General features: G+C 40.0%; 1 long non-coding RNA gene and 1 pseudogene across 4 annotated transcripts in view; both read left to right on the forward strand.

The window, feature by feature from the left end:
- Positions 1–17,280, forward strand: part of LOC108593095 (uncharacterized) — a 100,159-nt gene that overhangs the window by 58,890 nt on the left and 23,989 nt on the right. The window lies entirely within an intron of this gene.
- Positions 1,842–7,231, forward strand: LOC100389083 (heat shock cognate 71 kDa protein-like; annotated as a pseudogene).

Consider the following 17,280-nt stretch of genomic DNA (forward strand, 5'->3'; position numbering starts at 1 on the left):
TCGTGGGGTAGGGAGCCTAGAGAAATGCTCCTACTCCCAGAAGAGAGCTGGAGGAGACAGTAAGTTGGCAGAACCTGGACTGAGGAAGCGACCAGTTACAGAGGCTGTATGCAAGGAACTTGATTCAGAGTGAGAAACCCTAGCACAGCACAAAGAGTGCTTGGGACTTGAGAATTAACTGTGGAACTCAGCCAGAAGGGACTTAGCAGCGAGTCCTCAGCAGGAAGAGCTCTTATAAATAATCTATCCTACCTGCTTTCTTTTGCAGATGAAGATACTGGGGCTTAGAACAGGGAAGTCTCATTTAAAGTGACATAGGACTGGGCATGGTGGCTCACACCTATAATCCCAGCTGCTCAGGAGGCTGAGGCAGTTAGATGGCTTGAGCCAAGGAGGTCAAGGCTGCAGTGAGCTACCATCCTGCCACTGCACTCCAGCCTGGGTGACAAAGCGAGACCCTGTCTCGAAAATAAATAAATAAAATAAAAATGACATAGGGCTACAGCTGGGACCAGGACCTAGTTCACCTGGTTCACACCAAGCCCCTCCCACTCTACCACACTGCACATCTTTCTTTCTCAAGAACCAGCGGCTGCAGCAGGGAGAAGTCTGGCTCGCCTGAGGTGAAGAAATTCCGAGCTGAGAAGCCAGACTTCTTTTGTGGTAAACCAGATCCAGCCAAACTTCTGTGCCAAAACTGGTTGCCTATAATTTGCTTAAGTTACTACGGCTTGTGCCCTGTTATTCTTGTTACTGTGTGAACAAATTCACACAGACGGCAGTGTGCTATGGAATAGAATAACTATAGAAGGTGAGGTGCAGGGTGGGGCCATACAGACCATTGGTCTAGGTCTAAAGAATGACACCTCCACACATCCTCATCCACCAACCCATTACAGCAATCAAGACCACAAGGCAGGAATGGACCCAGGTGCTCCACAGAATGGTGATATTCCTCATGGTTTCTAGGCAAGAGATGCTCTCCTTGAGGGCTGGGACCTTGAATTAGTCACCTGTATATTCCTAGTCTTTAGCAAAGAAAGTGGCATGTGATAATAAATGGTACTTAATAAATACAGGTGGCTGAGTGGGTGAATGAATGAAGAAATACCAACGGAGGTAGACCATCTCAATCATAACTTCATAGTCGCCTTAATCTTCGCCTCCTTTCTGATCTTGGCTTTGGATCCACTACCATGGTGATGCTGACTTGACTCCCTCCCACCAAAATATGACAAATCATGTGTTCCCTCATTTATTTTTTGTAAGTCAACGTCCAAAAGTTTACATCAAAAGTTTAACTATGTAGTTTAAATAGACATACCTTTTAGATTATCATAAATATTAAAATTTTTAAATAAAATTATTCAGTCACATGTTTACATCATATATCCAACGGTAAATAGTCACCATAAATATTTGATACACAATATCGCACATTAAAAAATTGTAAACAAAACATATTCTGGGTTTTTGTTGTTGTTTTTTGAGACAAAATCTTGCTCTGTCACCCAGGCTGGAGTGCAGTGACATGATTTTAGTTCACTGCAGCCTCAACCTTTCTGGGCTTTGGTGATCCTCCCATCTCAGCCTCCCAAGTAGCTGAGACTACAGGTGCGCACCACCATGCCTGGCTAATTTTTGTATTTTTAGAAAAGATGAGGTTTCACCATTTGTCTAGCCTGGTTTCAAACTCCTGGGCTCAAGCAATTTTCTCTGCCTCCCAAAGTGCTGGGATTACAGGTGTCAGTCACCATGCCCAGCCCAAATTCTTCTGTATAGTAGGAATTCTTATATTGTTTTCTTTTCAGTTTAAAATTAGACTCCTATAAGTTGCTGTAACTAATATCTTATAGTTGTTGATTGTTCTGTATTAGGTTATAATGGCAGTTATTTTTAATATGTAATTCATTAAAAATATAAAATATTACATATCTGATATGACTTTACAAAAAATAACAAGTACCAATATAGAGAATATCCTGGTTCATAAAACAAACCTCAACCAATTTAAAAGAATTGGAATAATGCAGTGTGTTTTCCAACCACGGTGGAATCAGACAGAAATAAATAACAGAAAGATAACAGAAAAATATAAAAACACTTTAAAATAATCCATGGGAAGAGAAGAAGTCTCAAGGGAAATCCAAAAATACATTGAACTGAAAAAAAAATGAAAGTATTGCATATCAAGTGTTATGGAACACAGCTAGGCAGTGCTGAAAGGAAAATATGTAGCCACAAATACTTATATTAGAAAAGAGGAACAGCGTCAAATCAAAAAACCAAATATCCCATCCCAAGAACCTGGAAACTAAAGAGCAAAATAAACCCAAGGGCAAGCAGAAGAAAAGAAATACTAAAAATAAAAACAGAAATCAATAAAATTTAAAAACAGAAAAGCAGTAGATAAAAATCTGAAACCAAGAGCTGGTTATTTGGGGAGATCAGTAAAATTGGCATACCTCCAGCAAGATTGACAAAGGAAAAAAAGAGAAAAGACACAAATGAGCAATATCAGGAATGAAACAGGAGCTATCACTACAGACCCTGAAGATTTCTAAAGGATGATAAACAACTACTACAAAAAACTCTACTCTCATACATTTAACAACTTAGATGAGATGGACCAATTCCTCAAAAAATGCACACTATCACATTCACCCAAAATGAAATAGATCATCAGAATAGCTCTGTAACCATTTATAAAATTAAACTCACAATTTTAAAACTATCAAAAAATTAATCCACACTCTAGATGTGTTTCACTGGATAACTCTACTGACTTTTAGAGAAGAATTAATGTTGATTCTGTGCAATCTCTTGCAGAAAATTGAAGAGGAAGAGTTCGGCAAATTTTTTGAAGCTAATGTTACCCTGATGCTAAATCCAGAAACAGACACTACAAAAAAGGAAAGAAGGAAGGAAAGGAAGGAGATGGGGAAGGAAGGGAGGCAGGGAAGAAAAGAAAGAAAAGGAAGCTACAGACCAATAAATCTCATAAATATAGACACAAAAATCATTGATAAAATATTAGCAAATAGAATTTGGCAATGTGTAAAAAGAATTATACACCATGCCAATGGGATTTATTTCAGGGAAGCAAGACTGGCTCAATATTTTAAAATCTCTCCATGTAATATTAACAAGCTAAAAAAGAAAAATTACATGAGCATATCAGCCGATGCAAACAAAAGCATTTGACAAAATTCACCATCCATTTATCAGTAAAAAACTCTCAGAAGAGAAAAAAAACAGGTATAGAGAGGAACATCCTCAACTTGATGAATATCTACAAAAATCTATAGCTAACATCATACTTAAAGGTAAAAGATCAAATGTTTCCCCTCTAAGTTTGGGACCCTGACTAGGAGGTCTGTTTTCAACACTCTTCAACATAGTACTGGAAGTTCTAGCCAGGACAAAAAGGCAAAAAGGTGGGGGGGAAGCATGTAGATCAGAAACAAGAAAACCGTATTGCAGAGGATCACTCTATGAAGAAAATTCGAATGAATCTTCAAAAAACTTCGAGATCTAATAAGTTTAGCAAGTTTGAAGGATATGAGGTAAACATAGAAAAGTCAGTTGATTGTATTCTCACATTCTGGCACCAAGTATGTGGACACTAAAAGTGACTAGAATATCATGGACAATTGTTCAAAAAAATACTTGTCTAACAAAGCATGTGTAGGATTTATACACCAAAAGCTACACAATGCTGGTGAAAGTTATCAATCAGATCTATGTAAGTGTTTATATATTGAAAGATTTAGTTGATGCGTATGGTGGCTCACTACTGTAATTCTAGCCCTTTGGGAGACTAACATTGGGGAACTGCTTGAGACCAACAGGAGTTGGCAACCAGCCGAGGCAACAGTGAGACCCTGTCTTATGAACCTGTAGCACTAGGTGGGAGGATCGCTTAAGCCCAAGAGGTTGAAGCTGCAGTGAGCTATGATTGCATTGCTGCATTCGAGCCTGGGCAACGCGAGTGAGACCCTGTCTCTAAATTTTAAAACTAAACAAAAAAGATTTAATGTAATAAATATGTCAATTCTCCCTAAATTGATATACAAGTACAACACAATTCTTATTAAAAATCCCAGCAAGTTTTTTGGTAGAGCTACACCAGAGTATTCTAAATTTTACACTTTAAGGCAGAGGAGCTAGAATTGTCAAAACAATTTTTAAAGAGAAAGATAAATTGGAAGAAATTAGTCTACATGATTTCAAGACTTATTTTATCACCGCAATAAAACAAGATTGTGTGGTGGACCAATGAAACAGAATGAACCTAGACCAAACATACAGACCAGTGAAACAGAATGAACCTAGAAATAGCTCCACACAAATGACTCCAACTGCTTCTTGACAAAGGTGCCAAAGGAATTCAATGGAGGAAAGATGGTCTTTTCTATAAATGGTTTTGAAGCAATTAGACATCCATAGGCAAACAAAATTCAAAAGAATTCTTTGAACCTCAAGTCTCATATCTTACACAAAAACTAACTTAAAATGGGTGAATATTTCAATGTAAATGTAAAGCTATAAAATTATTAGAAGGAAATCATCAGGATTTAGGCATAAGCAAAGAGTTCTTAGATTTGACACCAAAAGCTTTTTACTCTGCAAAAGGCTCTGTTAAGAGGATGAAAAGTCAAACTACAGACAGAGGGAAAATATTTACATGCCACATATCTGATAAAATACTCATATCTGGATTATATAAGGAACTCTCCAAACTCAACAGGAAAAAAAGTCAATCCAATTAGAAAATAAGCAAGACACGAAAAAAATTTCATAAAAGAGAATATACAATTAGCAAATAAGTACATAAAAAAATCTTCAGTATCATTCATCATTAGGGAAATGCAAAAAAAATCATAAGAGAATTACAGGCCTATCAGAATAACTGAAATAAAAATATTTGAATTAGCTCATCGAACTCGCCTGCAGCTGTCGGGGTTCCTGTGTGTTTCTTCATTGTCGGAGCCAGGCCTACACGTCAGCAACCATGTCGAAGGGACCTGCAGTTGGTATTCATCTTGGCACTAGGTACTCTTGTGTGGATGTTTTCCAGCATGGAAAATTAGAGATAATTGCCAATGATCAAGGAGACCAAACCACTCCAAGCTATGTTGCCTTTACAGACACCGAACAATTGATTGGTGATGCCGCAAAGAATCAAGTTGCAGTGAACCCCACCAGCATGATTTTTGACGCCAAACATCTGATTGGACGCAGATTTGATGATGCTGTTGTTCAGTCTGATATGAAGCATTGGCCCTTCGTGGTGGTGAATGTTGCTGGCAGGCCCAAGGTCCAAGTAGATTACAAGGGAGAGACTAAAAGCTTCTTCCATCCAGAGGAGGTATCGTCTATGGTTCTGACAAAGATGAAGGAAATTGCAGAAGTCTACCAATGCTGTGGTCACAGTGCCCGCTACCCACGCTGTGGTCACGGTGCCCGCCACCCACGCTGTCGTCACGGTGCCTGCTACCAATGCCGTGGTCACGGTGCCAGCTACCAATGCCATGGTCACGGTGCCAGCTACCAACACTGTGGTCACGGTGCCAGCTTACTTTAATGGCTCTCAGCATCAGGCTACTAAAGAGCTGGAATACTTGCTGGTCTCAATGTACTTAGAATTATTAATGAGCCAACCGCTGCTGCTATTGCTTATGGCTTACACAAAAAGATTGGGGCAGAAAGAAACATGCTAATCTTTGACCTGGGAGGTGGCACTTTTGATGTGTCAATCCTCACTATTGGAATATTTGAGGTGGAATCTACAGCTGGAGACACCCACTTGGGTGGAGAAGATTTTGACAACTGAATGGTTAGCCATTTTATTGCTGATTTCAAGCATTAGAAGGACATCAGTGAGAACAAGAGAACTGTAAGACACCTGCATACTGCTTGTAAACCCTTCAAGATGCCTAAACACCAGGCCAGTGTTGAGATAGATTCTCTCTATGAAGGAATCGACTTGACTCCTCCATTACCCATGCCCGATTTGAAGAATTGAATGCTGACCTGTTCCATGGCACCCTGGACCCCATAAAGAAAACCCTTCAAGATGCCAAACTAGACAAGTGACAGATTCATGATATTGTCCTGGTCAGTGGTTCTACTCATATCCCCAAGATCAGAAGCTTCTCCAAGATGTCCTCAATGGAAAAGAACTGAATAAGAGCATCAACCCTGAAGAAGCTGTTGCTTATGGTGCAGCTGCCCAGCCATTCTGTCTGGAGACAAGTCTGAAAATGTTCAATATTTGCTGCTCTTGGATGTCACTCCTCTTTCCCTTGGTATTGAAATTGCTGGTGGAGTCATGACCATCCTTATCAAGTGTAATACTACCACTCCTACCAAGCAGACACAGACCTTCACTACCTAGTCTGACAACCAGCCTGGTGTGCTTATTCAGGTTTATGAACATGAGCGTGCCATGACCAAGGATAACAACCTGCTTCACAAGTTTGAATTCACAGGCATACTTCCTGCACATGTTCCTCAGATTGAAGTCACTTTTTTGATATTGATGCCAATGGCATCCTCAATGTCTCTGCTGTGGACAAGAGTACTGGAAAAGAGAACAAGATCACTATCACTAATGACAAGGGCTGTTTGAGCAAGGAAGACAGTGAACATATTGTCCAGGAAGCTGAGAAGTACAAAGCAGAAGATAAGAAGCAGAGGGACAAAGTGTTATCCAAGAATTCACTTGGGTCCTATGCATTCAACACGAAAGCAACTGTGGAAGATGAGACACCTCAAGGCAAGATTAATGATGAGGACAAACAGAAGATTCTGGACAAGTGTAATGAAATCATCAACTGACTCGATAAGAATCAGACCACCGAGAAGGAAGAATGTGAACATCAGCAGAAACACCTGGAGAAAATCTGCAACCCATCATGACCAAGCTGTACCAGAGTGCAGGAGGCATGTCAGGAGGAATGCCTGGGGGATTCTTTGGTGGTGGAGCTCCTCCCTCTGGTGGTACTTCCTTAGGGCCCACCATTGAAGAGGTTGATTAAGCCAACCCAAGTTTAGCGTAGCACTGTTCCACATATTTAGAATATTGAAGGACCTAAAAAGTTCAGCTGCTAAAGTAAGTTGCTGGGCATTCTCAATACTTGAATGTGGAACATGTACCCAGGGTAAGGAAATAACATTGCACTTTATAAGTAAGTGGAAAATGGAATGCTTAAATAAAACTATTTAAAATTGGCACCATAAAAATATTTGAATTAATAATGCAGGAATGATCCTTCTTACCACTCCTATTTATCATCATACTGGAAGTCCTAGTTAGAACATTAAGAGAAGAAAAGGTATACAAATTGAGAAGGAAGAAAGAAAACTTTCTTTGCAGATGATATGATTGTCTATATAGAAAATTCAAAAAATTCACAGACACAAAAACTTGATCTAATAAGTGATTATACAAGGTTGCAGGATACAAGGTTAATATACAAGTCAGCTGCTTTCCTATATACCAATTGAACAATGGAAATTTATGATTAAAAATGTATCACCATTTACATTAGCACCCTGCAAAATAAAATACTTAGGCATAAATCTAACAAAACATGTGCAAGGAAACTACATGATAAAAACTATAAAACTCTGATGAAAGAAATCAACAATCTAAGTAACTGAAGAGAAAGTCTACATTCATGAACAGGAAGACTTAATATGGTTAAGATGTCAGTTTTTTCCAAATAATCTGACAGTTCAATGCAATCACAGTCAAAAATCCCAGCAAGTTATTTTGTGGATATTAACAAACTGATTATAGAGTATATATGGCAAAGCGAAAGACCCAGGACAACTGATAGGGTATTGAAGTAGGTTAAGCACAGAGTTTGAGAACTGACACTAACCAACTTCAAGACTTGCTATAAAGCTACAGTAATCAAGACTGTGTGGTACTGGTGAAAGAATAGACAAATAGATCAGTAGAACAGAGTAGAGAGCCCAGAAGTAGACCCATATAAATATAGTCAAATGATCTTTGACAAATTATCAAAAGCAATCCAATGGAGAAAGGATAGTATTTCCAACAAACGTTGCTGAGAATAACCGAACATAAAAAAAAAAAAAAAAAATGTAGAACTTACTCTTTCCAAAAAAATTAGTTCATAGTGGATCGTGAACCTAGTGGATCATGAAACTAAACTGTAAAACTTTCAGAAGATTATACAGGAGAAAATCTAGGTGATCTTGGGTTTGGTGATGACTTTTTAGATACAACACTGAAAGTACAATCTATGAAAGAAAAATGTAATAACTTAGATTTCGTTAAAATGAAAGCTTCTGCTCTATCAAAGATATTAAGAGAATGAAAAGACAAGCTGCAGACTGAGAAAATCTTTGCAAAACATATTGGATAAAGAATTTGAACACAAAATATACAAAAAACTCTTAAAAATCAACAATAAGGAGAAAAGCAGTCCAATTAAACAGTAGGCCAAACATCTGAACAGACATTTCACCGAAGGAGATATACAGATTATAAATAAGCATATGAAAATATTCTTAACATCACATATTATTAGGGATTGAACATTATCTCTATCAGAATAATAACAAAAATTTATAATACTGACACACCAAATGGTAGGTAGAACAATAGCAACTTTAATTCATTGATGGTGGGAATGCAAAATGATATAGCCACTTGGAAGAATCTCTGTTCTTTTAAAATAGTTTTTGGGGGAACAGGTGGTGTTTGGTTACATGGATAGATACTTTAGTGGTGATTTCTGAGATCTTGGTGCACTCATCACCAGAGTAGTGTACACTGCACTCAATGTGTAGGATTTGATCCCTCACCTGAATGTCTGATCTTATCGTATGACCCAGCAGTTGCACTCCTTGGTATTTAACCAAGTAGCTGAAAACATATCCACACAAAAATCTGCACACAGATGTTGATAGAGGATTTATACTTGCTTGCCATAACCTGGAAGCAACCAAAATATCCTTCGGTAGATTAACAGATAAACAACTGTGATACATGGATTCAATTTCAGGGTGAAAAGAAATGAACTATCAAGCCATGAAAAGAGGTAAAGGAACCTTAAAAGCTTATGGCTATATGAAAAATATCAATCTAAAAAATCACATGCCATATGATTCTAACTATATAATGTTCTAGAAAAGGTGAAATTGGGCCAGGTGCGGGGGCTCACGCCTGTAATGCCAGCACTTTGGGAGGCCGAGGCGGGTGGATCACGAGGTCAAGAGATCAAGACCATCCTGGTCAACATGGTGAAACTCCATCTCTACTAAAAATACAAAAAACTAGCGGGGCGTGGTGGCGGGTGCCTGTAATCCCAGCTACTCAGGAGGCTGAGGCAGGAGAATTGCCTGAACCCAGGAGGCGGAGGTTGTGGTGAGCCGAGATCACGCCATTGCACTCCAGCCTGGGTAACGAGCGAAACTCCGGCTCAAAAGAAAAGAAAAGAAAAGGTGAAATTATAGACACAGTAAAGATAGTAGTTGCTGAAGGGGAGGGAGATGGAGGGATGAATAGGCACAGCACAAGGATTTTTAGGGCAGTGAACTATTTCATAGAGTGCATTTGGATGATGTGTACATATTTTGATATTATGTGTGGGATACATGACACATTAGGCATTTGTTAAGATCCAGAGACTTCAGTTAATAATATATATAGACATCTAGATTATAATTTAGTTAATAATATATCAAATTAGTTAATAAAATAATGAAAACCATAATAATTTAGCTAATATGTCAACTTTTATTTGTCTGTTGTAACAAATGTACTACATTAATGGGAGATGTTGCTGGTGGAAGCTGCTGGGTTGGCCGGGGAAGAGAAGGAGAGGAAGTCTGTGGGGACTCTGCACTCTGTTCAAGTTGTCTGAAAAAATAAAACTGCTCTAAAAATACATCTATTAACTTTTTTAAATAGTCAAATCTTCCACAAAGGAGAATTTCAAATAATTTATGCAAATATATCTCCCTCAAGGAGATGGGGCTTAACTCTTAACCGTTTGAGTACTGGTCAGCACTTGGTAACTTGCTTTTGGACCATAAAGTGTGGAAAAGGAAGAAAAGGTTAACTTTATAGGAGAAAAATCTGGCAAACCTTGCCCAGGTGATAAGGTCAACATTCTCAGTCATGTCAATTTCATGTATGTCCCTTTAATATCATGTGGTGGAATTGGCACTGCCCCTTTGTGGTAATCCTCCCAAAATCGATTACCCCTGTCTTGCCATGAGAAGAATATCAAGCAAACCCACAATGAGGGATATTCTACACAGTACCCAGCCAGCATTCCTCAAAACTGTCAAGATCATCCAAAACAAGGAAAGTCTGAGAAACTCTCACAGACAAGAAAAGGCTAAGGAGACATGACAAAGAAAAGTAATGTGGTATGCAGAGTCAGAGAAAGGACAGTGGAGCAAACTAGTAAAATGTGAATAAACTGTAGAGTTGAGTTAGTACAAGTGTGCCAGTGCTGGCTCCTTAGTTGTGACAAGGTTCCATAAAATGAAGAGATGTTAACAGTAGGGGACACTGGGCAAGGGGGTGTATGAGAAGTCTGTACTATCTTTGCAAGTTTTTTGTAGATCTAGAACAATCTTAAAGTTTGATTTAAAATAATGTGGGAAAAAATAGTGACAGGCCAAATGCTGGTGAGGATGTAGAGAAACTAGATCATTAATACAATGTGGAGGGAACGTAAAATAGTACTATCACTCTGGAAGAGTTTGGCAATTTCTTTAAAATTTTGAACCTGAAATTACCTCACAACCCAACAATTGCATTTCTGGATATTTATCCTAGAGAAATGAAAACTTATGCTCAAAAAAACTTGTACATGAATGTTTATAGAAGCTTTATTTGCAATAGTCCCTAACTGGAAACAACCCATTTAATGGATGAATGGTTAACAAACTGTGAGACATTCATAGCAGGGAGTACTATTTGGCAGGAAAAAGGAAGGAGCTATTCATATACTCCACAACGTGGATGACTCTCCAGAGGCTTATGCTGAGAAGAAAAAGCCAGTGTCAGAAAGTTAGATATGTATGAGTCCATTTATTTAACATTCTTGAAATGACAGAATCATAGAAATGGAGATGAAATTAGTGGTTGCCAGAGATTAAGGCTGAGAGAATGACAGGAAAGTAGTTGTGATTATAAGAAGGCAACTTCAGGAAATCTGGTGGTGATAGAAATGTTGTGTATCCTGACTGTATCAATACCAGTATCCTGGTTTGCATGACAGTATAAGACTCTGTCTCAAAAAAAAATAGTAATGTATCTCTTAATGAAATGACTAAGGCTTTTATCTTTGATTAATTGATGTATTCGTGCACAATATTACTTGTTATTAGAGTTAGACAAGGAATAGCATCCATTCTATTCCTACTTTTCCTTTTTATGAAAGTAATGCTGGGAAACTTGGTTCACGTAAGTTTGGATGGAATTTTATTATAGTAATATGATTTAGCTCTCTGAGCTCTTTCCAAGTTCTATGCCAAAAATAACATACTGCTCTATCATCAAGAATTATTTTTAATAGTCTATCAGCTGACAACTCCATTAGGTCCTCCTCTGATATTGTTGAAAGCAAAAAATTGGAAAACATCTGACTTGCAAATATTTATTACCTAGTGTTTGTGGTCATTAAGTTTCTCTTTTTCTGGGAAGTCACCTAAAATACTTTATCAAGACTTATTAAATGATTGTTAATTATGCTTGTTATTCTTTCTCATGAAGGGACCTTCTAATTTGATATACTTAAAAAGGGTTGGGTAAATTGAAATATTTTTCATTTCAATATACATTTACCAAAATTTTTTTGTACATTGATTTTATATTATCATATACTTAATTTTTATTGTGAAAATTTTAAGAGCTGAAAATTAGCACATTCAATTTATGGCACTTTAAGGTGATTGTTGAAGTGAGTCATAAAACTAATCACCTAGAATAGACTTATTCTCTGTCCCCCTCCAAAACACTTAGTTTTCATTTTTCAAGCCAAATCAATGTGTTAATATATGTCCCCAAGGTAAACACTCTGAATTCTAAGTCTAAAATAGTAGATAGATTAGATGGATGGATAGATAGATAGACAGATAAATTGATAGAGCATGAAGCTGTACCATGAATTTATCACCTGGGTGAAATAATGGGCCACTACCCTCAATATTTCCTACGTTCACTAACTTTATTTTATTTTCATGAGATTTCCATGACGGCAATATGATCTTTGACAATCCTTGGGGGAAGGATGAGGGGAGTCATTAGACAAATGTTGTTATCGTGTTTCTGCCTCACCATACAACCTATCTGAATTCAAAATACTCCCCAAATGGGTTAAAGCACCTTGTGTCTAATGCCATGCTTTGCCCTTCACAGACATGTGTATAAGACAGAGAGACACAAAACCTTAGAGATTTATGTTGCCTTCATTAATGCTTTCGGTTGTCCTTTTTTTGATGCCATGGGAAGTTTGTATACTTGGCCTAAGGCACTATAGTAAGTTTTTTCCCTTTTTGTAACGTGGGAAAAGGGCTATTGAGAAAGGGCTCGCAGGACCAGAGAACCAGCCGGACCCCCCAGCTGCAGGTGTACTGTCTGCTAGATCAGTTCAGGAAAGGGCAGTTAAGGAATTTGGGGTCTGGAAAAGGAGTGCCTTAAAACAATTCATGCCCAAATCCCCCCTGGGAAATCTTCCCATCTCTTTAGGGACACTTACACTCCAGGTTGTAAACTATGGTTCTAATACCCTCTCCTTGCAAATGACACTTAGAAATAGGTGTTTAGAGACCTCAGACATCTTCTGAGCTTCACCCAGACCTTCTGAGCCACCGTTTCCCCGCTGTTTCAACCCTGACCAAGGAGCATCTCACAGTGTGCAGGCAGCACATACTGTGATCTAAGCCACAACTTAGACTTAGTGCAATGGTGAGATACTGAGAAAGAAAAGCCAGTGTCTCCAGGAAGTAAACAGCCTATGTCAAGAGGCCAGACAGGCCACACATGAAACAGATGCACCACACATGAAATGTGCATAAGAATACAGTGAAGATACTTGCACGTCTTGTTAAGAAAGGGGGCAGACAGCTCTCTAGCTGTTGAAGGAACTGGAAATATGGGATCTCAGAGACTGAGGAGACTTCTTGGAGTTGCATTTGTTTTAGAAATTCCGAGAAGAGCACAAATGAGATTTGATGGGGTAAGGAAGGCCAGCATATGGATACCTTTTTAAAACTTCCACAGCTGTCTTCTGGTAAATGAAAACTCCCTGAAGTCCTTTCCTCTCCAGATCGAAGATGTGTTTTTGAGCCTGACTTCTGTAATCAGTGATAGGAGATAGAAAGGAAGGAAGGAAGAAAAGGAGGGACAAGTTGGAATCTCAACTTCTGGACTAGCGGTCATCAAATGAGTTAATTTATACTAAAGTGTTAATGACACACAATAGTTATAGCCTCCAAAGATCCCTTGTAGCATAAAGGCTCTGAGAAATGTTGTATATATTAAGGAATCAAAGTAACAAAGAAATAATGAAAAAGGGAAATTAGGGAAAGCGAATGGGGAGAAGACTGATTCTCAACAGTCAAGCAATCCAATCAGGAAACCCCATGCAATGGCAAAACTTATCTAGTGCACCAATGGGGCCAGTAGGTATCATCTGCCAGTAGATGGCGGTCTTCATATTAATTGACTCTTCGCTGGAACAGCCCTTCTTCCTACCAGGTATTTGTAGGGTTGGTTGGGTTACTGCATAGGAAGCTACCTCTACAGTGTGAATTGGAGAGCCCGGTGTGAGAGCTCCCCCTGCTCAAAATTTATTCCCTCACAGACTCTGCAACTTATGTCTAAAATTCCTGTTTACTCAACCCTTTGTGGAGGAGGACAGATGGCTGGCAAGAAGGGAAATTGGGGTTAGTCATTAACACTTTAGCAGGAACTAATTTGGTATATTAATTCAGGAGAGAAAGGAACTTTCCAGGCACTGGGCACTTAATAGCCTTCTTTAAAAAAAGAAAAGAAGAAGGTGGCCAGGTACAATCGCTCATTCTTGTAATCCCAGCACTTTGGGAGGCCAAGGAAGGAGGACTGATTGAGCCCAGGAGTTCGAGACCAGCCTGGGTAACATCACAAGACCCTGTCTCTACGAAAGTAAAATAAAATAGCTGGGTGTGTGTGCCTGTGGCTTGGGACCAGAGACTGGGACCACAGACACACACCCCCAGCTATTTTACTTTACTTTCCTAGAGATAGGTTCTTGTGATGTTACCTAGGAGGCTGAGGCAGGAGGATCACTTGAACCTAGGAGACTGAGGCTGCAGGGAGCTATGATTGTGTCACTGCACTCCAGCCTGGACAACAGAGAAAGACCCTGTTCTCAACCACAACAAAAAAAGTAAACAAAAACAAGACATAGGCAGAAAAGAAATGGTAGGTTGGAATAGATGGGTTTTGGCTGGGGCCAGACCTGAACATTGTTTCCTTCAGCTCCCATCCCACGATGGAGGACAGGGCCTCCACAGGTTTGCTGAACAGACCATAAAGCTTCTTAACGTTGGCTGGGTACACAGTCAGGATAATTCTGGTTTCTTGGTACTCTCTACACGGATGCCCATGGATCTGTCTGGGACAGTACTTTCTTCATCCCTAGGATGGCTTAAGAAGTAAGGGGACATAGAAAAAGAGGAGTAATTTAGACAGAGGCCAAGATGGTGAGAAGACCTGAAACTGATGCACTGTCTGTCCCGCGGCAAACTAGGGAAGGGAAGACACGTATTCATCAAGGTACTGGCCTCTGACATCTATAGTCATCATGTGGAACCTGCAAACCCAAAGGGAGAATCAGAAGTTAGAGGAAAATTGCTCACGATGTAATGTGAGGACAACTTCACCTTCTGTCAGAGCCATCTGAAGACAGACTGATGACAGTTATGGTAAAATAATAATAATCATGACAATAAATCACATTTATTTAACCATCACTTGGTGCCAGATGCTGTGTGTTACATGCTTGATCTCATTTAACAATTGCAACATTCCTGTGGAGCGGGTATTATTATTATCACCTTTTTACAGATGAAGAAACAGAGGCTGAGGGGAGTTAAATAACATTTAATATGACCCTGAGCATTTAGCCATGCCGCCAGGCTGACACAACAGGATGCTCTGGAGTCTACAAGTTCACAGTTCAGAGGCATTGGAGCAGAGTCTAGGGATATCTGGCTGGGGTGCTGCAGAGGAAACTCATTGGATTCAATCATCTTAAAGGTCCTCCCAGCCCCCAGGGCATACAGATTCACGCACTCATTCAGCAAATATATATGGAGTGCCAGGCTATGTTTTAGGAACTAAGAGGATCATATTATCAGAAGAAGCAGGAGGAAGAGGAGGGCATGGAGGAAAAGGAGAGAGGAAAGGAAGCAGGAAGAGAGAAAGCAGGAGGAAGAGAAGGAGAATAGGAACAGCAATTTAAAAATTTAAAAACCTTTTTTTAAAAATCCACATCACTATTAATATAATAGGGACTACCTTACAGAAGTGAAAAACATGCTATTAAAGTATATAGTGGGGCATATAACCTAATCCAAAGAACCCAGGAAACTTTCTTCAGACTAGAAGAAGGGAAGTGACATTTTTCTTTTTTTTTCAGCATCCAATTTTTTTTTTTTTTTTTTAATTTTTAGTAGATCAGCCTTGCTGTGTTGCCCAGGCTGATCTCAAACTTCTGACCTCAAGTGATACTCTCACCTCAGCATACTAAAGTGCTGAGATTATAGGCATGAACCATTGCACCTGGCCCTAAAATCTTTAAATAAGAGGGTATGATCCGGGGTTAGTATTTTTTAGCTATGGCTTGCCCTTGGAGTTGACATAGGGTTTAGTGTGGCTGTGTGGGGTTCCCCAAGGCTGGCCTAAATACCTGTACACCTTGGCCCTTGTAAGGATGGGAAAGCAGGCTGGAGCCACAGGCCTTGGGGAGGCCAGAACCAACTGGGCAAAGGTAAAGATTTTTCCCCCAGGCTTGAGGATTCGGCTCTGGGCCCACTGCTCACATACAGTGCACACACCTTGAATTCGGGCACCTCCAACATGGGCATGACATCCATTATGACCCCCACAACAGCACTTCCAGCCGGAAAGCTTCATCTTCCCGACCATCTGGGAAAAGGACAGAGGTGGCCAGTTGCTGCGGTTCATTAACAACGTCCTTAGCACAACCTGGTTGAAGGTGGACTTGGTTCATCTGGCCAAAAACCTGAACAGCTTGACCAACAGCATTTGGTAGATGTCCTGGCTCTTGGGCTCCTGACGCCAAAGCTTTTGGTTCTTGTCGTGGCAGACATCATCTCCCTTGATGGCACCTTCTGCTCTGCCAGGTCCAGAAGAAGGGAAATGACATTTAAGCTGAGACCTGAAAGCTAAATAAGAGATACCTAAGCAAATAAGTCCAGGAAACAGCCTATACAAAAGCCCCGTGGATGCTGGGTACATGGCTCAAGCCTATAATCCCAGCACTTTGGGAGGCCGAGGTGGGAGGGGAGGATTGCTTAAGGCCAGGAGTTTGAAACCAGACTGAGAAAAATAGTAAGACTCTCATCTCTACAGAAAGTTTTTCTTGAAAAATTAGCCAGGCATAGTGGCACATGCCTGTAGTCCCAGCTTCTTGGGATGCTGAGATGAGAGCATCTCTTGAGCCAAAAAGTTTGAGGCTGCAGTAAGCTGTGATCATGTCACTGCACTCCAGCCTGAGCAGCAGAGTGAAATCTTGACTCAAAAAAATAAAAGCCCATGGTGTGAGACTTTGGCTGTTTGAGGATCAGAAGGAACTGTGGCAGGAGTCAGGGAAGAGGAGCTGACCTGGGCTGCTGCTGGAGAGTTAAGCAGGAGTTAGAAGCCATGTTGAGACTTCATTCTTAGAGCAAGGGAGAAGTCTTGAAGAACTTTAAGCAGGGCAGGACATGAAGTCTATGCCTTCAAAGTGCTGTGATTGCTATATAGCACCTGCAAGAGGAAGAGGTCGGAACTCAGGACAGTCATTGCAAGGAGATCCCTGCGGAGTTTGGTACAGAACAGGAAATAGCCCTCTTTTGAATGGTTCATGTGGCACTGCCCCATCCACACTGGCCCTGCACATCTTCTTGAAGGGAAGAAAATCCAGGTGGAGAAAGCGGAAGCTAGGCTTGGGAGCTGAGCGAGGTCTCTACCACCCTGACCCACTGGTCAGGCTGGTAGCGGTCCTTTCTGGTCTT

This window comes from Callithrix jacchus, chromosome 9, assembly GCF_049354715.1.
Source record: "Callithrix jacchus isolate 240 chromosome 9, calJac240_pri, whole genome shotgun sequence".
Classification (NCBI taxonomy): Eukaryota; Metazoa; Chordata; class Mammalia; order Primates; family Cebidae; genus Callithrix; species Callithrix jacchus.